Genomic DNA, 24,187 nt, shown 5'->3' with positions numbered 1-24,187 from the left:
GTGGAGAACAAGCAAATAAATGTCCTGCCTAAAGGCGTTAAAATTCATTAAAACACACACACACACACACAAAAGCAAAGTGAACAAACAAAAAACAATGCTCTTAAAAAATATTTCTGTTGACTTTCCACAACTATTAGGTCTATTTTTCATAGCCATTTATAATTTTCAAAGCATCAGTTTATTTGTTCCTAATATGCAAATAATCATGCATACCTTTTTAGATACTTGCAATTATTAGTAAGAAAGAAACATAAGAAAAACATTAGATTAGAAAGCAGAATTTGATGGAACTTTTAGTATTTTTTTCTGGCCCCAATTCCTAAGTTAACTAGATGTAAAAATTTAAGCATTTTAATTATTTTGTCTAGATTTCAGCCCTCTTCTACAGAATCAGGACCAATAAGATTACCTTTAATGTCCCTTGAATTCTAAAATTCTGTGATAATCACTGCCAAATACATGTGACCAGCCCTGGGGACAACGACCAGAATCACTGCTGGGTTAGCCTCTGTGGCAGGAAGGGGACGGGGGGCTGCTTTTCTGTTTGTGTGTGTGTGTGCTGTCACTTAGCCGTGTCAACTCTTTGTGACCCCGTGGACTGTAGCCTGCCAGGTTCCTCTGTCCTTGGGATTTCTCAGGCAAGAATACTGGAGTGGGTTGCCATTTTCTGCTCCAGGGCATCTCCCCAGCCCAGGGACTGAACCTGTATCTCTTTTGTCTCCTGCATTGACAGGTAGATTCTTTACCACTGCAGCACCTTGGAAGCCAGTCTTCTGTGTTTGGTTCTCCTTAAAATCAAGTGACTTGTACAAAACTCAAGAACAAATTGGGGAAAGAAGGGGCCAAATAAACTTCTCTTTATGCTTACTATTCTATTACATTGGCTGGTAAGAAATTATTTCAAGTATTTTATAGCTTCTTACCAAATGCTTGCAAACCACTGATGATAGTTCACCTAGACCACTAAAGTTGCATCCTAACTAGTTTGGTTCATCCCAGTTTTGGTTCCCTTCAGTCTGCTCTCTAAACTGTAGACCTAGTGACCTTTCCAAAATACATATTTGAGCTTGTCATCTCCCTTCTCTCCACCCCTAAAATAAACCACCTTCATGGCTTTCCATTACAGTGACCAAAGTCCTTTTCATCATTAAAAGGCTCTGCTTGTCTCAGACTGGTCACTATTGGATGTAGGAAGCGATGGTCCTTTCTTGTGGGGCAAATCTCCCAGTTCTGCAAGATGCTTGACACCACCGGCACCCAGTCATGATAACTAAAAATGCTCCCCTCTCCCCTGTTGACCCAGAAGCACCTTCCAACCAGTTTTCTTATCACCCACTAGACTTTCTGTCACTTCCTTGAAGGTGCCGTTCTCCCTTCTGCTGTAAACTTTGAAGCTGCTGTTGCTTCCTTTTAGATGGCTCTTCCCCTCAAAGTAGATCTTTCTGACTTCTATTGCGCAGATTCCTTTAGCATGATTCTTACAGCTGTATACATTGCTCCTTTGGAGCATTTATCATAATTGTAATTTGACTATTTTGGTGTGTGAGCGAGTATCTGTTTAAGGCCATTCTTCCCCACTAGACTGTAAATTCTGTATTTTTTCATGTGCTTTGCATACCTTGAATTCCCAGTGTCTGGTACAGTGCCTGTAATATGCTAAATGCACCACACTATTGAATGAATTGAAGAATATTAATTATGCCAGCAATTAGTTGTGCATGGAACTGTAACATTTTTAATACAAAATATTGAATAAGATTTCCTAATAATACCTTGTGTGTGTGTGTGTGCGCGTCAGTCACTCAGTCATGTCCTACTCTGTGACCCCATGGACTGTAGCCCACCAGGCTCCTCTGTCCAAGGGATTCTCCAGGTAAGAATACAACCTTAGTTTAGTCTAAAGCACTCTTGAAACCTTTTTCTGTTCAAGAAGTGTTACCCCCAGAGCTCCCTATTAAAACCATTTTATATTGAAAAAGGAATTCCCTTAGCCTGGAAAAGGGACTATAAAGCATACCAGGTGTTTAAAAGAACAACCTAAATTTATAAGCAAACAGCTAAGATTTCACTGAAATATTTCACAAAATTTCTATAAATTATAAATAAATAAGACATATGCTCAAGGCTTTTAAAGAATACAGCAACGTCATTCAAAAAAAATAAGTATTTGTTCTAGATTTTCATTCATTTACTTTCTCTGGTAAGAAAGATTCCTATATCTAAACAAGTATTTAAGGCCCTTTGATTGTAGATGTGGAAGGAATTGGAAGAGAGGAAAATTACACATTACTCTCATTTACAGTAATGATGAGGGAAATTTAAAAAAAGAAAGAGATTTTGGGGTACGCATTGTTTAGCTAAACCAAAAAAAAAAAAAAAAAACCTTAAAAGAAGGGCCTTTTTTTTTTTTCCACTTCATATTTCTGAGAAAGGTGCCAAATTAGGGGACTTTTATCATCTATTTCCTTCTAAGAAGCCTTTTTTGCTTTATGGTAGTAAAGTAAAATTCTTCACAACCACGGATTCTTTTGTTCAAGCACTTCAGGGCACCTACACTACTTCTATATGAAAAACTAACATTTGAGGACTGAAATTGGAAAAGTTCTTGAATCAGAAGTCAAGAGACCAAGATTCTGTCACCAAATCTGTCACTAAACTCGCTCATCCCTGGAGAAGTTGATCCCGCAAATTTGAAGAGATTGGATATCACAGTAGTGAAACTGAAAGTGAAAGTGAAGTCACTCAGTCGCATCTGACTCTTTGCGACCCATGGACTGCAGCCCACCAGGCTCCTCCATCCATGGGATTTTCCAGGCAAGAGTACTGGAGTGGGCTGCCATTGCCTTCTCCAGGATATCACAATGGCTAAGAGCTTTTCCAACGCTTAGGTGCTGTGAAGTTGGTCATCCTAGAATGACATATATTGCAGTATCACTTGTGACACATAAACCTTACAGGCTTGCTGAAATGTGACCAGTGGCCAATTCTTACCCCATAGAGAGGAATGTGTTGTCCACAGAATGACCCTTCATTCTACAGCAGGACAAAGATGTGCTTACTCTGGGCCTTTATCCAATTCTGTCTAAGGAATTATTCTCAAACTTCGGATTTCTGTTGAAGAACTTCATCGAGGTCCCCTAATTTATAAATTCACCTTTCTTAACACGTATACTCTTTACCATCTAAGCCTATTACAAAAAATATTAGATTAAGTAAATGTCAAAAGATGTGAGTTCCAGTCGAACTCTAACACTCAACAAACTTTGTGACTCTTGGCAAATTAAACTCTCTGAGCCCCAGTATCCTCATCTGTGAAGTGACAGTAATACTTCCTATCTTCAAACACAAAAACATAAAGGTTAGACAAGAGGTTACTCTTGAAAGCATTGCCAGATTGCCTCCACTGTAAGATTTGCCCTGATTTGTCTGGTGAATAGTAAGTTCTAAATAAATATTGTAGAATTTAAATATGCTTTAATATTCAAAACTCACTAGAAAACTGGCAGAGAAAGTGATTCTAAAGGGACATGAATGTTTTATGTATGTTATTATTTACGAAGGCTGATTGCTTTGTTGATAATCATGAAAGTGGGAGATTAAAGATGTATTGTTTTATGGCAATATGCACCAAATTTTTAACAATAGAAACCATATCAGTGACTATACTTTCAAAAGAATAATAATAACATGTTATTATCATTATTATTAACATCAAGGAATTCTAAATATCCATGACTACATATAAATTACCTTGGAATTTTAAAATTCAGGTAATTATCACCAGATTAACAAATGTATATATAAAAGTATATATGCATGTGTATATATATATATAAAATGCTATCTAATATGACTCAAATGAAAATAAATTACTGTTTAACAAAAATACATGTATAATAAAAATTAATAATTACTAAGCTCAGTTCTGAGATTTTAATAAATACTTTCTGATTTAATAAGAAGTTGAGATGAAACCTGACCCCTGGACTCAAGATTTCAAATAGAGAGAATCTATCTTTTCATTTTCACTATGAAATTCAAGATCCTTTCAGACTAGTTATACAGTTATAGCCTTATCTAATGTTAATATTTATGGTTTTATTTTTTATATTCTTTCTTGTTTTTAAATATGCAACAGAATAATCTCTAATTAGAAATCTGTTATTTTTAACACACATTTAAGTAGGATTGAATTTGTCTACATGAAACATCTTAAGGTTAAGAATCTTCCCACTCATATTTTTCAATTTTAAATCAAATTTTATTTTTTTGATACTCTTCCAATATTTTATCTTCTTCTCTTCAAGAAAAATTCAAAAGGGGAGCACATTTTCCTATAGTTTAGACTAAATGGTTTTTTGCATGTTTTAATAACTACAGTTGTTTTGCCTTTTGTAGTTAAAAAAAAAGTAAGTTTTCTTCCCAGAACACTTTTGAGCACTTTTCCGCTAGTCAAGAGTTGGTTAAAAAGTGATAATGTATTCCTTAAAACCAAAGAAAAAATAGCGAATATGGCAAACTACTGAGAATCTACTGATATACCTTGTAAGCATATAATCTGTCATCTGGACATAACTATTTATCAATATTTATTCACATCAAAAGGAAACATTTCACCATCTTTGTAATTTAAGATATATTTTAAAACTGTGAAAAAAGTAATTTACTTTCAAATGTATTTTATGAATTACTCTACTTAATGTTTCTTCTCGCAGAATTTAGTGCGTCAGATTAGCAAAAGCATAGAACAATTACCTTTGATTACTTAGCATCATAATCTACTAACTGTAGACTAAGTGCCCCGCTGTGACTCATTATCTGTCACCCAAGGTTTTTTACATTCTTAGATCAATTAAGGGATCCATTTGTTGGAGCTGTGCTTTGCAGTCACTAGAATAATTTCCACTCATATGTTGTTTTTATTTTAAAACCTGGGAATGCTTCATGTTGATAGTGTTTTCAAATAAAATTGATTTTTTACTCATTCTCTGGGCAATGTCAGTAGAAAGACATTTTTAAAATTCTGTCCTCTTTCTTAAAGACTTGAGGACATATGTGTGTAAAATATGTTTTATTTTATTTTAAATCCTTCTTCCTTCATGAAAACAATATTTGAAATATCTAAACTGTCACAACTCCAAACAGATGGCAGAACAACTGTGACTAACAGGTTTTCCTCTGAGATTTCTTCATTATCTAATCTTAATGAGGAAGCAATGTTTACAAATTGATAGCTAAAGCACTTAAAAGTAAAACATTAAAAAGCAATTTTTTAAAGCTAACAGTTAAAATAAGGCCTCAGGCTTTATCCTTGGCAGGAAGTATTCAGTTGACAAAGAACTTAGTAAGCATCTTCATCCCCTCCTCCCCCTACCCCCTCACTGTGTAGGTAAGGATGCTTAACCCCAGTGGAAGAAGGTGGTCGAGGCATCAGTCAGGACCTTGACTGATGAGGCATCTAGGATGGTGCCTGTCTTTTCATTGTTCCTCGGGTCCCTTTGACATCTGTCTTTTGGGTTCCTTTAACAGGAGGAATTGAGTTTAATACTAAATTTCCTATGTTTAAGAAATACCATTTCTTTCCCATTCATACCTCATTTATCTCATTAAAATTGGTAAATTATTCAGTGGCTAAAAATTTCAATGGAAAAATTATACAGGAAGCCAATGATGTATTAATTAAAATGTAAACTTAGTGAAGAGTGAGGGAAACCAGCTGAGAAGGAGGCAGAGAGGAGAGAGAAACCAAAAGACAGGAAAGAGTCAGAGACAGATGTAAAGAAAGTGAAAAAGAAAGGAGAAAACCAGAGGATTTGTTTCTCTTCATTTTCTGGATTTTAAAAATGTATTACAATTCTTATTTTTAAAAAAGTAGATTCCAAAATTTGAGGAGAACATTTCTGAAAATAGCCTGTGTTAACACTGGGATCCATTTTACAAATACTTGCTTGTCACTCATAACGTTAAGATGCTATGCAGGCCTTCTGCTGTGAGAGCAAGTCCTTGGATGCTTTGCCATTTTAAAAAGGTCTTTCCAGGTTTCTGCAACAGGGCATTGCCTGAGATTCCCTAAGAATGAAGTCCCTTAGTATTTCACAGTGGAAAATCTTGTGACTAAACCAGACACTTACTATTGCTAGATCAGTGATAAACTCAGCACTCGGTCATAGTCATCTTGAGTACATTTTTTCACTCTTGGCTTCAAGAATGAATGTTCCTGGGATGTCAATCTGATCGCTGACATTAGAATTATACCTATGAAAGTCTGTTTTCCACCCTCCTTTGGAAAATTTGACGAAATAAACCAACCCAGTGATTTTATATTTAGAACTTTTTATGCTTTCCATCAACATGATGCTACATGAATCATACATGAAATGTATCCTGAAGGCTGCCTACCACAGTGACACACACTGCCTGGACCCTTGCACTGATTACAGCACGCTCGAGACTGCTGACCCCTGCACTATCACCTTAGAGGACAAAAGTAATAAAACTATTCACGAGTGCCTAAATTTAGTTATCATTTAAAGATCTGTTAGAAATAGTAAATAGGATACCGTCACTTAGTTAAATGTGTCATTTCAGAAGCTTCTCTTACTTGACATACACCAAAGGACTCATGGGTGAAAGCTGTAAAATTTTGAAGGAGAACATCACACAATACTACATTTTATAAATTCCATCTCATTTCCCCTGGCATACACGAAACCAGATCTTAACTGCTAATATTACCAAACTCAAAAATCAATCATACACACCGTTTTGACATGAAAGCTCTAGGCATTTTAAAAAGAAATTAAGTTACAGCAAACTCTGACAAGTAAGCAAAATGAAAGTGCAGGCAGGAGGATATGTTACTTACCTTGTTCTATACTGAAAGTTCCTCTCAGATCTAGGGAAGTGTACTACAAGGTCTAATAGAGACGAGGAGAGGGTGTCTTTATGGCAGCCTTTGAATCAAACAGTAACCAAGTGGTTTAAGTAGAAACATATATTTTGAAAGGTTAATCCACCCATACACAGGGAAACCCCTGTTTTAAGAAAGTCACTCTGCTGCCAAGAGGCTATTAATATTCATCTCTCAGATACAAACACAACCTACAGATAAAAGATTCACAACCTATGTGAAAATACCACAGAGGATTCCCTCTGAGTCGCTATGTAGTAATGGAAACACAAGAAAACAATATACCTCTTCAGGCACTTGGGGCACTACAGGAAATCCACCTGCCCACTTAATGGAAAAGTTATATCAGCTTAATAGGGCCACAACACATAAACATCAATGTAGAATTAGTATAATTTACTGTAAGGACCACATAGGTCACACACTCATTTCTAGGAATGTTCCTCTGTTTCATCTTCCTATTTCTTTCCCTGACAGAGCTAGCACCCAGGTTAACATTTAAATACTCTTTCTTTAAAGTAATTTAGAAAAAAGCCTACTCCCTTTAAAAAAAAAAAAAAAAAAAGCAGTTGCTGAGTGTTTTCTTAGAGGGGAAATTGTATTTATGGCCTCTGTGTTGCTTCACTGGCATTACAGGATAGGAATTATATATATTTTTTCTCATCATACAAGAAAATAGTTTATGTAATTATTAGCAGTGGCAAACCTCTCCAAAGTAATACAAAATTTGTATGAGTTCAGAAATGAAATCATTGTGGATTAAGTACCCAACAGGTATCATTAGTGGTTATTTATATCATTTGATTATGTTGATGTATTAATTTATTTGGTTGTCATGGTGAGAGTAAGTAATAGCCAATAGCATGAGGGCAACACATTGGAGAAGTCAGATTGTGTCAGAGTTTGACTGTTGGTATATTTCAGCTTTTATCACAACCGGCATTATACTTCAGAAAAAGAGATTGACATCATGAGAAGATCCCACTTTTATAATTCTACTTCTACAAACACACTTTAGAAAGTCAATGAATTTCAAAGTGGACTTTGACTTTTTTAATGACATAAATGTTAAAAATATCAATTTTGAGTGGCAAAATCATGAGTGTTTGTTGTTTTTTTTTTTTGCTTTTTCCCCCTGTATTTTCAAAAATTTTTAGAAGAAAACAATCTATAATGCAATGTAGATTGCATATACCATCAACTTAAAAAAATCTAAACAGAAACTAAGAAGTATGCAATCTGTCTTTAATCTGAGTTACTAAAGTAAACATATTTGATATGAAAATACCAATATTGTTATTTTAAGATCTCCTAAAGTCTTTATAACATGTCTTCTAAAAGGTCTTTTTTTAAAAAATTTATTTTTATTTTTTATTTTTTTATTTTTTAAATTTTAAAATCTTTAATTCTTACATGCGTTCCCAAACATGAACCCCCCTCCCACCTCCCTCCCCACAACATCTCTCTGGGTCATCCCCATGCACCAGCCCCAAGCATGCTGCCCCTGCGTCAGACATAGACTGGCGATTCAATTCTTACATGATAGTATACATGTTAGAATGCCATTCTCCCAAATCATCCCACCCTCTCCCTCTCCCTCTGAGTCCAAAAGTCCGTTATACACATCTGTGTCTTTTTTCCTGTCTTGCATACAGGGTCGTCATTGCCATCTTCCTAAATTCCATATATATATATGTTAGTATACTGTATTGGTGTTTTTCTTTCTGGCTTACTTCACTCTGTATAATTGGCTCCAGTTTCATCCATCTCATCAGAACTGATTCAAATGAATTCTTTTTAACGGCTGAGTAATACTCCATTGTGTATATGCACCACAGCTTTCTTATCCATTCATCTGCTGATGGACATCTAGGTTGTTTCCATGTCCTGGCTATTACAAACAGTGCTGCAATGAACATTGGGGTACATGTGTCACTTTCAATTCTTGTTTCCTCTGTGTGTATGCCCAGCAGTGGGATTGCTGGGTCATAAGGTAGTTCTATTTGCAATTTTTTAAGGAATCTCCACACTGTTCTCCATAGTGGCTGTACTAGTTTGCATTCCCACCAACAGTGTAGGAGGGTTCCCTTTTCTCCACACCCTCTCCAGCATTTATTGCTTGCAGATTTTTTGATCGCAGCCATTCTGTCTGGTGTGAAGTGGTACCTCATTGTGGTTTTGATTTGCATTTCTCTAATAATGAGTGATGTTGAGCATCTTTTCATGTGTTTGTTAGCCATCCGTATGTCTTCTTTGGAGAAATGTCTATTTAGTTCTTTGGCCCATTTTTTGATTGGGTCGTAAAAAGGTCTTTTGAATTAACACAAAATTACATTTACCCAGTCAGTTTCTTTCCATGTGAGAAAAATAATTACTTAGTATTTCCCAAGAGTATGCCATTTTAGTGTAATACCAAAAGAGCAAGGAGACATTTATCAGCTGACAGCAATAAGGTGGAAAGTCAAGTTATTCTTATAGACTGGAAGTTTTAGATCTAACTTGATATTTTCATTTTCTGAAATTTCTTTTAAAACTACAGAGTGCTATACAAATGCACACACAATTGCTGCTATTAATTGATGCTATTAAAACTTTGAAGTGTTCTGAGAATGAGTCTCAGGACCAATGTTGGGATGATCCTGTAAATTAAAGTATGTGGAGAGAACATAGAAGTTTCTTTCAGAATTTATTGACGATTAAGCAAGATTATTTCCATTTAAATCTGTGGGCTAGAGGACTTCCCTGGTGGTCTAGGGTTTAAGAATCTTCCTGCCAATGCAGGGGACATGGGTTCGAAGATTCCATGTGTAGGGAGATTCCACATGCCTCCGGGCAACTAAGCAGATAAGCTGCAACTGAGCCTGAGTGCCAAAACTAACTAAATAAATTTTTAAAAAAATAAAAATAAAAGAAAACACACAAAACTATGAGATGGACAATGGCGGTGGTGGTTCTAGTCAATGGAAGATGGAGTAGACATCATTTTCATTTATTTCATGAAAATGTTGGAGAAGGGAAAATCTCTAAAACACAAGGACAGATCTTATCTTGACCTCCCACCACTCTGACTGTGAAAGGGAAGCTGGACCTTCCGTAGAATCCTGTCCTGAAGTAAAGGTATTACTGGTCCATAAAGCACTGTATTGCTTCGGGTGCACATCTAAGCCAGTTAACATCAACTGCAGGCAAAAGCTGGCAATCTGCTGACCAAACGATTTTTACTGTTCACCAAAGACCATTTTGTTTAGAGGTTTACCTTCAGGGAAAAATAAGGAAATGAGCTAGACTAGTGCCTAAAGTGATTGAACCAAAATTAATTTCACATGGTTTGAGGGCACAAGTGTCTGAGGGGAAAGGGGAGAAATGGAGAAAATGAGACTTGGTTAAGAAAGACAAGGCCATTGAGAGTTGAGTTTGGGAAAAGAAAAGTCATATTCAATATTTCATCCTTTGTCCGGAAGTAATATGAAGAGTATTAAAGAGGCTAAGGAAAGGAAGTTTTCCAGCTTTAGGTTTGAGAAAGGGCAAGTCCAATCTATCTTTAAAGATGAGCTGAATGTGTCCCTCAATAATCAGGCTCCCATGGACCTCAGCTGCGTCTCCTGTGCAGCCGTCCACAGGCCTCCTCAGGAAGACCAAGCGTTTCCACATGCTTGCTCTTTGGCGTGATTCCAGACTTCTCTCCCTCTCTACCACTTACTCAGGTTCCTTTTCCTGCCAACTTCTTAGTTTCCCAGATTCTCAATCGTAAGATTGGCGATTGCATGGAGACAATTCATGTAGGTACCACCATCGAGAAATTCACTTCTGAAGGCTTCATTGTCATAAGGTTTTTTAAGAAATGTGATAAAACCAACCCAGCAATGTTTGTCCCTTTAAAATACAGTGTCCTTGGGAGTTGTTCAAACTAGATTCTGTCTGTTGGGTGAGAGCTTTCTGCAGGTTGGAGACTTCTGATAGTCCTCCAGAGTCCTTCAAGAGGGAGGCCATGGCCTCTTGCCAAACTTCGCTCATCGTTTCCCTGAGGGATTCAAGCCAGAGAGTGTATTTCCACTACGACTTCAGGACATCACCTGCGATATTACTTACAGGATGGGGATGGTTGTGCCAGGAGCCCCAGCTGGATGGCTATCAAACCAGAAGAGTAATATCATGACTTCTGCTTTACTGCCTCCTAGCGTAGTTTATCGGAGAAGGCAATGACACCCCACTCCAGCACTCTTGCCTGGAAAATCCCATGGATGGAGGAGCCTGGTGGGCTGCAGTCCGTGGGGTCGCTAAGAGTCAGACACGACTGAGCGACTTCCCTTTCACTTTTCACTTTCCTGCATTAGAGAAGGAAATGGCAACCCACTCCAGTGTTCTTGCCTGGAGAATCCCAGGGACGGGGAGCCTGGTGGGCTGCCGTCTATGGGGTCACACAGGGTCGGACACGACTGAAGCGACTCAGCAGCAGCAGCAGCAGCAGCAGCAGCAGCAGCAGCAGCAGCAGCAGCAGCAGTGTAGTTTGTGAAGAATAGACATTAGTATTAATTTGGGCTTTTGTATCTCTGTTCATTCTGTTCCTGATGCCGATTGTCTCACTGCCTATACTCTTCGCACAGTTCACTGAACCTAGGGTGGGCAAGGCGTGAGCTGAGAGGCTGGGAAGGAGGCTAGAGGAGCTGCAGGAACCGCAGACAAGTCTGTTCTCTCTTGGCAAGGGCCACGGCACACCCTAACACAACACACACTCTCTCCTGCCTGGCACAGCAGCCACAGCAGTATTCTTTCCTGGCTGACGCCAGACGCAACAGTGAACACGCTCTATTCTTTCCTCTCTGGCTGATTGAAGGGACGCAGCCACGAGGCAGTAACTCCTGCCATTTTACGGGTGGAACTCATATATCCACATCACCCAAAGCAGCTCCTTGCCACAGTGCTATAAGCGATCTCAGCCGTTGCATAACTGTCTGCAGAACGTGGGGGGGAGAGAGCCTGAACATGCCATCTTCGCTAATTTGCTCTCTCCCCGCAGGTTTCTGCTTCATCCAAGATGGCCTTTCTTCCTCTCAAATTCCCATAACAACCAGGGTTAGAGCTGAAGTTAGAGCTGATTAGAAATTTGATAAAATTTCACCTGGGTAACAACTGACACAGAAAACAAACAGTTTTTGTCATCACTTGGTAAAATTGGATACTTGTCCATAAAGCGCTAGGAACAGTTATACTCATGTTATAGTGGTAAAAGTTGGTTTTTGTACATTCTTTTTTTTTTTCAATAAAATTATCATTTTAAGAAAATGAGTAGTTCCATGCATTTTCACTGAGTTCTTCCTCATTACCATGTGCGTGTGTGTTTGCCTGCTGTTTTAAAAAAAAGACTCCAGTATAGATGACAAAGGGTTGAACAGCAAATAATGGAAATCATTAAAATATCACAGATCTACTTTTTCATGAGGTTGAGATTCAACTTAAAAAAAAAAAAATTCTGCCAAAAAGAAGATATATCAGGCAAACAATTGGGTGGGAGAAGAGGCATAAATCTCATTTCTAGAGAATGAAAGGATGGATATGAATCATGGATCTAGATAAATCAGAAATGCAGCTTTTTGGGACCTAAGTCTCCTTATTGCTGTACACCAGGCCTAAAGACGTGATGATCTTTAAAGAGCAACCCCAGGTGTTGACAGTGCAGAGACATCTCAAGGGAACTCTTTGACACTCAACCCCTTAGACTTTTACCCTCAACAAGACTGTATCCCTTCTGTTTTTGATACTCATGAATAAAATTTCTCATCCAAATTCAGGAATCATACCTGTTTTCAACATTAAACTTGCTTTGATCATTCCTATCTTAACAGGAATTACCACCCAAAGAGCAATCACTTAGAAGTCAGGCATTTTGGACCAATTTTATAAGACCAACAGTGAATATACATTCTCCATCTGTGCAAAAGCTGAGTTTGGGTATTGGAAGCCCTACACATCCTATTGAAGAGACATTTTTCTTATAGCAGTTTCTTATTTTCAGTTGAAAATCTAAAACAAAAAAATAATCTCTGATCATAAGTTCTGATTTCCACCTTCTGTGACCCTCACTTAAAGCTAATTGTTCTCATGTGATCTTCAGATCTTAACTCCAAATCCATAGCGTCATGGGGTTCACACACTTGGGAATAGACAGGAACTTTCGTGGAAACAGTTCCTAAAATGGATGTTTCAAGGAAAAGTCATTTACTTTGCTAAAGTTTGGGAGAGGCCATAAGTGTTTTATCCCATAGGACTCAGAAGGTTATAAACAAATGTAAGACTTTACCTTCAGCACTTTGAAACTCACAAAATAATTTTGAAGCTTGTATTGGAAATAATTTTGTACACAAAAGAATGAAATGCTAAGATCTGTTTATAGAAGTTTAATTTAAGCCAATGCATTATTCTGTGGCATTCATCCTAACAACCTCGCTACAAACTGCACTCATTTAGCCCCTGGAGATTTCAGTTCCTTTACCTAAAAACGAGATTGAAGCAGATGATGCCTGAAAACCTCATTCATGTCAAAGATACTATAATTTGATATCACCCTAAATAGTAAACAGGCTTCCCTGGTGGCTCAGATGTTAAAGCGTCTGCCTCCAATGTGGGAGACCTGGGTTTGATCCCTGGGTCGGGAAGATCCCCTGGAGAAGGAAATGGCAACCCACTCCAGTATTGCCTGGAAAATCCCATGGACGGAAGAGCCTTGTGGGCTACAGTCCACGGGGTCGCAAAGAGTCAGACACGACTGAGCGACTTCACCTCACCTCACTAAACAGTAAACAATACATTTCCATTTTGATTGGTTTTATGCTTTTTCAATTCTCTTGTATAGTTGAGGAAAAAAATTACAAAATGTTAACCCTCCTATTGTGCAATGTGTCTACTCTGAGTTGATTTTACTCATGGAATTATCTTAATTCTTTCAGCTCTTAAACCAAAATATCAAAGACAGAAGAATTGAACTCCCAGCACAATTAAAAAGCTTTATACTGGAGTGCATAATCTACTGCCAAGGAGTAACTAGGCCTTGGGAAAAACTTATCATGTCCTTCATTATTCTGTAAAAATGTTTAACTGTAAAGGAAAGCACTTCACTTTGAAGGATATTTTCTCTATTTTACAAAGATGCTAATTTCAGAAAGTCAAGAGTAAACACAGGCCCCGAATAATAATTTTTCCTTTAATTTAAAAATTACAAATGTCAAACATACAACTTATGTAAAGTTTAAGAGTAATAAAACTACATTAAGGAAAGAAAAAAACGGAGAAGTAACTCCTGATACAAGGCTGTGATTTCCAAATATAACTGCATTTTTAGATAATTTAGGCCACATTCCTCCAATTTTTTTCTTGTTGGTACACGTAACAATTGGTGTTATTATTGAGCATAATATTTTGTTATTGAATGAAATCAACCGGTATTACTATTGACAATAATACTTTTTGATTGGGTAAAGTATGAACTGAACTTCCTGCAGTTCAATAAATTATATTTTCTTCTTTATATACTAAAATGGACATACATAATTAACAAAATTATAAGTTAAAGATATTTTCATGGTCATTCTCTCTGGTTTTTAAAATTGTGCATAATGAGCCATGTAATATGAAAACAAGCACATAGAGACAGAGACTGTTGCTGAGATTAAGCCAAGTTTATAAGAAAAATTATCTTGGATAATTTGCTAACTTATCTGTATTATATTGCATGATAGTTAAATATAAATGGAAGCAGTTTACATTTATGAGTTCGATGAGGATAATTGGGATAATGACTAGTAGTAATTTCAAATAATCAGTTATGTCCCACATGCTTTACAAACATTTAACGTGAGGTCTTTGGACCATCAAAAAGCTTGTAAGAAAGGCAGAATCTCAGGCCCCATTCCAAACTTACTAAATGAAAATCTGCATTTTAACAAGATATCCAGGTAGGGATGAGAGGGAATCTTATTAATGAATGATAAAATCTGAGATGATGAAAGTGAAAGATGAGAGTGAAAAAGTTGGCTTAAAACTCAACATTCAGAAAACGAAGAACATGGTATCCAGTCCCACCACTTCATGGTAAATAGATGGGGAAACAATGGGGACAGTGAGAGACTTTATTTTTGGGGGCTCCAAAAATCACTGCAGATGGTGACTGCAGCCATGAAATTAAAAGATGCTTGCTCCTTGGATGAAAAGCTATGACCAACCTAGACAGCATATTAAAAAGCAGAGACATTACTTTGCCAACAAAGGTCTGTCTCGGCAAAGCTATGGTTTTTCCAGTAGTCATGTATGGATGTGAGAGTTGGACTATAAAGAAAGCTGAGCATCAAAGAATTGATGCTTTTAAACTGTGGTGTTGGAGAAGACTCTTGAGCATCCCTTGGACAGCAAGGAGATCCAACCAGTCCATCCTAAAGGAAATCAGTCTCGAATATTCACTGGAAGGATTGATGCTGAAGCTGAAACTCCAATACTTTGGCCACATGATACGAAGAACCAACTCGCTGGAAAAGACTCTGTTGCTGGGAAAGACTGAAGGCAGGAGGAGAAGGGAATGACAGAGGAGGAGATGGTTGGATGTCATCATCAACTCGATGAACATGAGTTTGAGCAAGCTCCAGGAGTTGGTGATGGACAGGGAGGCCTGGTGTGCTGCAGTCCATGGGGTCGCAACGAGTCAGACACGACTGAGCAACTGAACTGAACTGAAAGTCTGAGAAACAACACTATCTCATTTATTCTTTTCAGTAACTAGCCCCCTGTTGGCTTCCCTGATGGCTCAGTGGTAAAGAATCCATCCTCGATGCAGGAAAACCTGGTTCAATCCCTGGTTTGGGAAGATCCCCTGGAGAAGAAGATTTCAGCCCCCTCCGGGATTCTTGCCTGGGAAATCTCATGGGGAGAGGAGCCTGAACGACTAAGCACACACACATGTATGGAAGATGCAAGAGCCTAGGCTCATTGAAATCTCTTCTTTGATGTGCACCTTAGCTATCTGGGACCAGGGTCCTGTTTTTTTCTCTCTTGAATCCCCTGCAATTGGAGTGGGAAGTTGAAGCCATGAGAATCCTAGTCACTGTACTTCGAATCACTTGTTCTTGGGAGTTGAGATCATTCTACACGGTGTTCATGTCTCTGAGATCATGAGCCTCTGAGACTTCCATACTGTCTTGTGTCACTGATAAAGTTTAACAAGACTCAGTCTTCTCCTTAGGCTCTTAGAGATACATACTCTCTGAATTTCTCTGGTTTATGGTGAAATATCTTATGCCCATAATTCAAAGCTTGCTTGATTACAAGTCCCATGGTAATAGCCACCTCCATGAAGAATCTGGGATCGATTAGTGAAACAGAGCCTCAGGTCTACGATCATCAAATCAAGAAGCATACCCACATAGGTATACGTCACTTCTCAGGAAACAGAGCTTCATGGATGTTGGGTGAAAAGTGATGACAGCTCGACAATTTCATAAGAGAAATACTGAGTTTTCCTTAAGTTATTGAAGCAACACAACATCACGTAAATTTTATTCTCTATCTGACGGAGCCAGTTTTGAACCATGCATTTATCTGCTAATTGCAATTCCGATTTCAGTAGCATTTCATTAGTATTTCATTGGCTTCCCAAGTAGCTCAGTGGTAACGAATTTGCTTGCCAAAGCAGGAGACACAGGAGACGTGGGTTCAATCCCTGGGTTAGGAATAACCCCTGGAGGAGAAAATGGCAACCCACTCCAGCATTCTTGCCTGGAAAATCCCATGGGCAGAGGAGCCAGGTTCCCACCAGGCTTCTCTGTGACTTGTGTGACTTGTAATCAAGATTCTACAAAAAAAGAGCAAACAGGCTTAGAAATGATACAACTTGGCTTCCTACCTGCTAAATCATCAAAGTAAGGTACACAGTCCAGACGCAGGGCACAGAGAAATGGACTCTACCTTACTGTTGGGAGAAGAAAGGTAAGTTTTCAGTCTTTCCCAATAAGAGGAGGGACATACATCCAAGATGCTCCATCTCCTGCCTCATTAAGACCAGCAGCCCCCTGAAGCCTGACTGCCTTTCTCGACCGGCGGCTGACTGCCAACATACATGAGTCCCACTGACACAAAAATTGCCTGTCTGAGCTCAGGACAATGCACAGCAATGTGAGTTAAACAATCAGCTGTTTTATTCCATCACTAAGTTTTGGAGTGATTTGCTTCACAGCAAAAACTAAGTGATAGACTGGCCTGTGAGATACTAAAGAATGTACACTAACATTAAACTTTAATTCCGTTCTTATTTTTGTCTTTTGAGAAACATGAAAGGGTATCCAACTCACAGCTCACAGCCCCACTTCTGAGAAAAACAAACAAGACAGCGCGAACCGTCCCCTATACTTCTCTCTCTAGTCCCTCAAGCCGACCTGGAGCCCCTCTTGCCTCATTCTGAAACCACTCCTCAAAATTCTGTCGAAGGCCCTGCCCACCCACGCTCCTCATTTCCTGTCTCTCAAAAAGTCACCCTCCGTGAGTGAGGGGGTGACCACGGACCTGCCCTGCCTGCTCAGCCGTGCCCCAGGGCCCAGCAGCCTGCCTCTTGTCCTTGCCTGCTCCCAGAGACAGCGGTGGCCCAGGCTTCCTGGAAAAGCTGGGCTCCTTCCTCACTCTGACGACTTTTCTTACAGAGAAACTCTTTAAAATGTTTCCAAAAAACCACCTCTTGTCCACATTTGGAGATGAGATGTAGAAGGAGCCTGGAAGTGGGAGACTTGTTCACACCTTCACATGGGGGCTGGCTAGACTCTCAGCTGGACGTATGGCCACGGTCACCCCTCAAGAGCATACCCAGACTAGGAACTTGATTGGGGAGAAAAGGATGAGGTGAGGCTATGAGCAAACAGAATTCCCAAATAGAAGATAACTTTTTAAGGTGGCTCAGATGGTAAAGTGTCTGCCTGCAACTCTGGAGACCTGGGTTCAGTCCCTGGGTGGGGAAGATCCCCTGGAGAAGGAAATGGCAACTCACTCCAGTGTTCTTACCTGGAAAATTCCATGGATGGAGGAGCCTGGTGGGCTATAGTCCGTGGGGTTGCAAAGAGTCGAACTTGACTGAGCAACTTCACTTTTAACTAAAAATGCATAGTGTCTTCAAACGGGTAAAGTATCTCCAAATCAAGTGGAAATCAGAAAGCAGTGATTATAGTAGTTGCCAGAACTTTAATGGAAATATCTCAGCGTAGATTCACCTTTAGCTGCTAGCATTGCTAGACCGTATTAATACTACCATGTGGTACTGGTACTTCTAGAGTGCTGTACAGGTGAGCTATGGGGATTGGGGGTTTCTGTGGTAGACCGGGAGTTCTGACTTGCCAATTAGTACAGGAAAAAACTCAGTCAACACAACGAATCAGGATAGTAAGTTAACTGGAGAAATTCAGAAACAAGAACCAAGGGATAAACAAGCCGAAGTATTCAGATAGGGGACTGGGTCAGAGTCCGTTATCACATTTTGGAATCAGCCATGAAGGTCAGGAGTAAGAAAAACTATTGTAATCCAAACCTCACTGAGATGAGACACTAAACTTTCTTACTTGGTTCTTCCCTTCCTAAAATGGATCTGTATCTGTGAGTGGAAAGTTGTGCAGAGCTAAACAAATGTTCCTGCCCACTGTTAGGAAAGCCCCAGCGGGAGACTGAGGTGAGGCTTTAAGCTTGCTGGGCATGAGCAGAAGGTGGAAAAGGTCAAAGCCTCAAGTGTGATCATCCAGTTTCCAGGTCCTTTCTTTGGGTCCACCTCATCATAGTCATGGAACAGAAGTGCTGGAGCTTAAAGGTCTTGTCCTGGACTGAATTCTTTTTTTGACTCTTCATTTGATGGTTATAAGTAGATGGCAAAACTAAGTTAGCTAGAAATGATGAAGAATAAAGGTAACATAAATGAAGTGGTTAAATAGAGTTGAAAATGTTTGGAAGGGATCAACGAAATGTTTACTTATTAGAAATCATATATATGTACTTTTTAGGAATTATGTGTATGTGTTAGATATGTATATATTTTTTCTAATAAGTAAACAATTATATATAACATATATATGCATTCCCAGGTGGCACAGTGGTAAAGCATCTGCCTGTCAATGCAGGAGATGCAAGAGATGCTGGTTCCATCCCTGGGTCAGGAAGACCTCCTGGAGAAGGAAATGGCAAACCACTCCAATATTCTTGCCTCAGAAATCCCATGGATAGAGGAGCCTGGTGGGTTACAAAGTCCATGGGGTCTCAAAGAGCTGGACATGACTGAGCATGCCTGCACAGAATGCATATATATACATATATGAAAGGAGAATCACAGTCTATCACTGACTTGGAGAAATTCTTTAGTATGATTTCATTCATTTGCCTTTTTTTTTTTTTTTTTTTTAGTAATCTTGACCAATGAAAGCATGACTTGAGATCATGCATGTGGCTAGTTGAACAGAAGCACTAAATTGTATTGAGTCAGAGTCTGGAAAGTTTAGTAAAACTTAACTTCCAGAGGAAGGTCATTTTAGGTAGGGTAGATTCTAGTGTTAGCCCATGGATACTTTTCTTTAGGCAGGATTGTTGCCTGGCTGTTTGAAAGATGCTCTTCGACTGTTAGTCTGAGAATTGGGATTTGTAGTCAAGTTTAGTTGTACTTAGAGGGAGAGCTAAAATATGTTTTTCAGGAATATCTGTATATCATTGCTGCTGCTGCTGCTGCTAAGTCACTTCAGTCGTGCCCAACTTTGTGCGACCCCAGAGACGGCAGCCCACCAGGCTCCGCTGTCCCTGGGATTCTCCAGGCAAGAACACTGGAGTGGGTTGCCATTTCCTTCTCCAACGCATAGTAATCATCTATATAGCCTGTCTGGGGAAGACGTGTGCTATTTTGTTCCTATTTTAATCATCTTGAAGGCAGTAAATATTATGCTATTAGGATAGATTTCTGCAATAAAATCTCATGAAACATTCTACTTTCTCAGCTCAGATTTTAACTTGAGCACACACTTCTCAAATTCTATAGTAAGATTCTCCAGGCAAGAATACTGGAGTGGGTTGCCATTTCCTTCTCCAAGGGATCTTCCCGACCCAGGGATCAAACCCAGGTCTCCCGCGTTGAAGGCAGACGTTTTAACCTCTGAGCCACCCGGGAAGCCCCATAGTTGATACTCAGTGCTTGCAAAATCTTGAAGGTAACAGTGCTGTGACTTGAAAGCTGTTGCGTCAATTAATTTGAGAGAGCAGAGGAACAGAAGTAATGAACTATTAAAAAGGCTATATTTTCAGAGTGGTTGTATGCTCTATGTGACAATACAAAGAACACCATCTCCAGTGAGTTTAATTATGCCAAATGGGCGTAACTACAAATTGCTACTCATATTTTTGAGGAGGAGGGAATGTCCATTCTTGCTGTCACTGATGAATATTTTGCATTGATCTTATTGCTTGACTCCTGACTGTCCACCAGGCATAGACTTACTGTTTCTTGTTCACCTCTGGCCTCTGTTCTCTCCAGGGGTGAACATCCTCTTGTGGAGTTCACACACCATATCCTCAGCCTTTGCCTTTGGGTCCCCAGGATCTGGTTTTTGGCTCTATAGCATCCACAACACTTTTCATGTCTCTGCAAAATAGCACTGTAACTTCTGATGTACACATATATTCACCTTCATAGTCCAAGCCAGCAGATGGATCGTGGCTTATTTGTTGCGTACCTATAAATATCTTTCTATTCTTTGGAACGAGAAGGAAGCTTTCTCAAGGAGAGTAGAAATAACCCCGTCATCTCTCTCTCTCTTTCCTCCCTGATACTCATGACATTGCTGCTGCTGCTGCTAAGTCGCTTCAGTCGTGACTGACTCTGTGCGATCCCAGAGACGGCAGCCCACAAGGCTCTGCCGTCCCTGGGATTCTCCAGGCAAGAACACTGGAGTGGGTTGCCATTTCCTTCTCCAATGCATGAAAGTGAAAAGTGAAAGTGAAGTCGCTCAGTCATGTCCGACTCCTAGCGACCCCATGGACTCCAGCCTACCAGCCTCCTCCGTTCATGGGCTTTTCCAGGTAAGAGTACTGGAGTGGGGTGCCATGTCCTTCTCCAACTCATGACATTGGGAGTGGAATATTAGGATATGTTGTGATTTTTGTCACAAGGTAAGGCAGATGGCACTCAGTTGTGTGGCTGGAGGAAGGTCTTTTCCTCTGGATTCAGAGTGCATACTTTAACACCTCAAAGAGTGGAGGGCTGAAATAGTAGGTGCTATTTCAGAGTCAGTGCTTCCTCCTAGCCCATCCAGAGTGTAGGGTGTTCCTCTCCCCCTCTCCTGGCTCCCTCTTCATGGCCAAGTGCCCCCTCATCCCCATTACCCAATAATCCGTCAAAATTTCAATAAATCATGTTGAGGTTAGCTCTCTGAACACTGCCAGAATTGCAGCTGCCTCTAGATTCCTGAAGTGAGGGAGTTAGACACTTCTGGATTTCAAATCCTGGCTTTGTGATCTTGAGCAAGATGACTTTTAATCTGTTTGGACCTGTTTTTCCTTTGTTGTAAAGAGGATTGTTATGGTGGTGGTGATTACTATTGTCATTATTACATGGTTGCTGTGAGGATTGGAAATGGAGCATGAAAAGTAATTAGAACACAGCAAACATTCTGTCAACCAGCCTGGGCCAGAGAGAGCACGTCCCTTCATCAGGGCCTGGAGCCCGGAGTACCCAGTGTTTGAAGCTTCCTGTGAGTCAGGGGATACACTGTCCTCAAGAGCAGGCTCCCTAGAGTTGTAAAGGGTCATCTCTGAGGTCTCTAGTGGCAGCTGTAAAACATGTTGGGAGTTATGTGTCTGTTATCTTTAACTCTTCAGGAGATTCTTGGGAAAATCACATCTTGGTCTTCATTGGCGCTGAAAGTTAGGGAGACGAGCACACTTCCGAGGCCAAGAAGGGAGCACTGGCAGAGTCGCACTGCAGGACTGATCTCAAAGGACCACGGGATTGTGAGGGCCTCTCAGTCACAGCCGCTGAATAACTGATCTCAACTCTGTTGGAATCGAAAACCCGAGGCTCTCATTGTGGAGGGCATGCGACACGATTCCGTAGGGCTCTCAGATATAACTGGACTGGTGATTGGAGCTAATTTCTGGAAATTAAGCCAAAGAAATTTGTGCCATAATTGTGGACGAATAGGGAGTACCGTCTTACCTCCTCAGGTTGTGTGACACACCAGGAAGTAAGCGTGTATTCAGTCGAAATTCCCTGTATTAATGAGGAGCAAGACTGCTCCTTACGACCAAGGGGCATGGCCTCACCATCATTCAAAGCTCTGGGGAAACTGTGGGTGCACGCAGTCATCTCCATCTGGTCGGTTCTCCGTGCCTACCAGTGATCTTTTCTGGGCGTGGTAGGATTGCAAAAATAACAGAAAAGCTGTGAGAATGTAATGTCCTAATTTGACTTCTGTTTTATTTTTTATTTCATTTACTTTTCTCTTTCTCTATGTGTGTGTGTTTATGTATACAGAATAGCAGAATACATGTAAAGCCATAGAAATTTACACATATAAATACATTAACATAAAACACAAGGTTGAGATTGGTTTTTGATAGAATAAAAGTTAACTTACATTTTAAATCAAGATTTAAAAACTAGTTCTTTTAAATTTTGACCCAAGACCTTGGAGAATTTCCCATTTTAAGAGGTAAAAATTAACATTCAGCATACCAGTTTCTGTTCAATAAGTGTTTCTGTGGAAGGGTACAGAAATTTACCTTCCCTGTCAAGGTAAATTTGAGCCACAATCTTAAACAGAATGATGCAAAAGATAGACATTATATCCTTGGCAAAAAAAAAAAAAAAAAAAAGGAAAGAAAGAAAAAACAAAACCACCACCACATGAACACTATGAGCCAAGACCTTGGAGAATTTCAGATGAAATGCTGAGTTTAATATGTTGAATGACACAGCATCTTTATTCCTTTATTTCTCAATGGAACAACTAAATAAGAAATTTACAGGAACACGTGGCTTGAATCATAAAATGTGTGAATAAGCTCTTAAGAATTTATTCCACTTGCTGATGCAGGTTGATTACAAACGCAAGTGCTGTAGTGAGAGCTGCTAGGTGTTTCGTGAATGTCTGTGTTGAATTCAAGGAACACGCATAGAGTGAACAGGCCAGCCAAGCAACTGAACGTAGCTGGGAACTGCTAAAGCAGATGAGAAGGAGTACCCTCTTGGACTTTGAGGCGTCCCCAACCACCTACAGCTTCCCACAGAGATCGGAACCTCTTCCCACGCGGCCCCCACCACTACTTCGTGTAGGAGTTTATCTTTTCTAGCTATCACTACGGGTAGAGTAAAAACTACTTTTATAAAAACTACCTTCATGGTTACTGAAAACTGAGGAGGAATACTTCACTATTCGCGGCTCATGACTCATAAAGACTGAACTAGTAAGCATTTATAAGATTTCTAGGGGACTAGATTTTTTCTCATATAAAGATTACTTTCATTTCATTTCATCCACATCATAGCGACAGTTTCTGGATGAAGTACTTAAGTCTCTGAATTCAACCCTTCGCAGGGGCACAGAGAATTTTGATGGCTATTTCATTTATGCTTCCTCTAAAAAGTAGTTTTCTTTTCAGAAAACGTCTTTCAAAAATGGCCACTGTGTGTGAAAGACTCAAAGGAGTTTACAAAGAGTTTTTTAAAAAAGAAAAAGACATTTAGGTGATAAAAATTAACAAACACAGTCCACTTCAGCTGTATATTAACTAATTCATGTATCAAAGACAGTGCTAGAACTTAGGAGACTTGATGCATGAAAAAATTAAGAATGAATGATGATTTTGTGGGAAACTTTTTTTTATGACTGCTTTTCTAGCTTGTGTGTGTGTGTGTGTGTGTGTGTGTGTGTGTATGCTCCATTGTGTCTGACTCTGCGACCCTATGGACTGAGCCTTCCAGGCTCCTTTGTTCATGGAATTTTCCCAGCAACAAAACTGGAGTGGGTTTCCATTTCCTCCTCTAGGCGACCTTTAGGAGCCTGGGGTCAAACTTGCCTCTCTTGTGTCTCTTGTATCAGAAGGTGAATTCTTTACCACTGCTTCATCTGGGAAGCCTCTAACACTTTAATTTGGGCAATTAAAATAAAGGGAATTTTATAAAAACCTGAAATAAAAAAGGAGCCTGGTCGCTAGATGTGAAAATAATCTGTCTGCATTTTCTTTGAAGGGTGAAGATGTTCACTGGGATACAGTTCTTATAGC

At 39.5% G+C, this 24,187-nt stretch overlaps 1 protein-coding gene across 2 annotated transcripts in view; it reads right to left on the bottom strand.

Annotated features, from left to right (window-relative positions):
- The window catches only part of TNIP3 (TNFAIP3 interacting protein 3), a 121,231-nt gene extending 114,005 nt beyond the window's left edge, over positions 1 to 7,226 (bottom strand). The window contains exon 1 of one of the 2 annotated variants that reach the window (XM_069593361.1): positions 6,869 to 7,226. The gene's annotated coding sequence lies outside the window, so the exon portion shown is untranslated. The remainder of the gene's footprint in view (positions 1 to 6,868) is intronic. The other variant, XM_069593362.1, reaches the window with a different exon arrangement.
- Between the last annotated feature and the right edge of the window lie 16,961 nt (positions 7,227 to 24,187).

The sequence above is a fragment of the Ovis canadensis genome, chromosome 6 (assembly GCF_042477335.2).
Source record: "Ovis canadensis isolate MfBH-ARS-UI-01 breed Bighorn chromosome 6, ARS-UI_OviCan_v2, whole genome shotgun sequence".
Taxonomy (NCBI): Eukaryota; Metazoa; Chordata; class Mammalia; order Artiodactyla; family Bovidae; genus Ovis; species Ovis canadensis.
The sequence above is the reverse complement of the archived record's forward strand: the minus strand, read 5'-3'. Positions and strand labels throughout refer to the sequence as shown.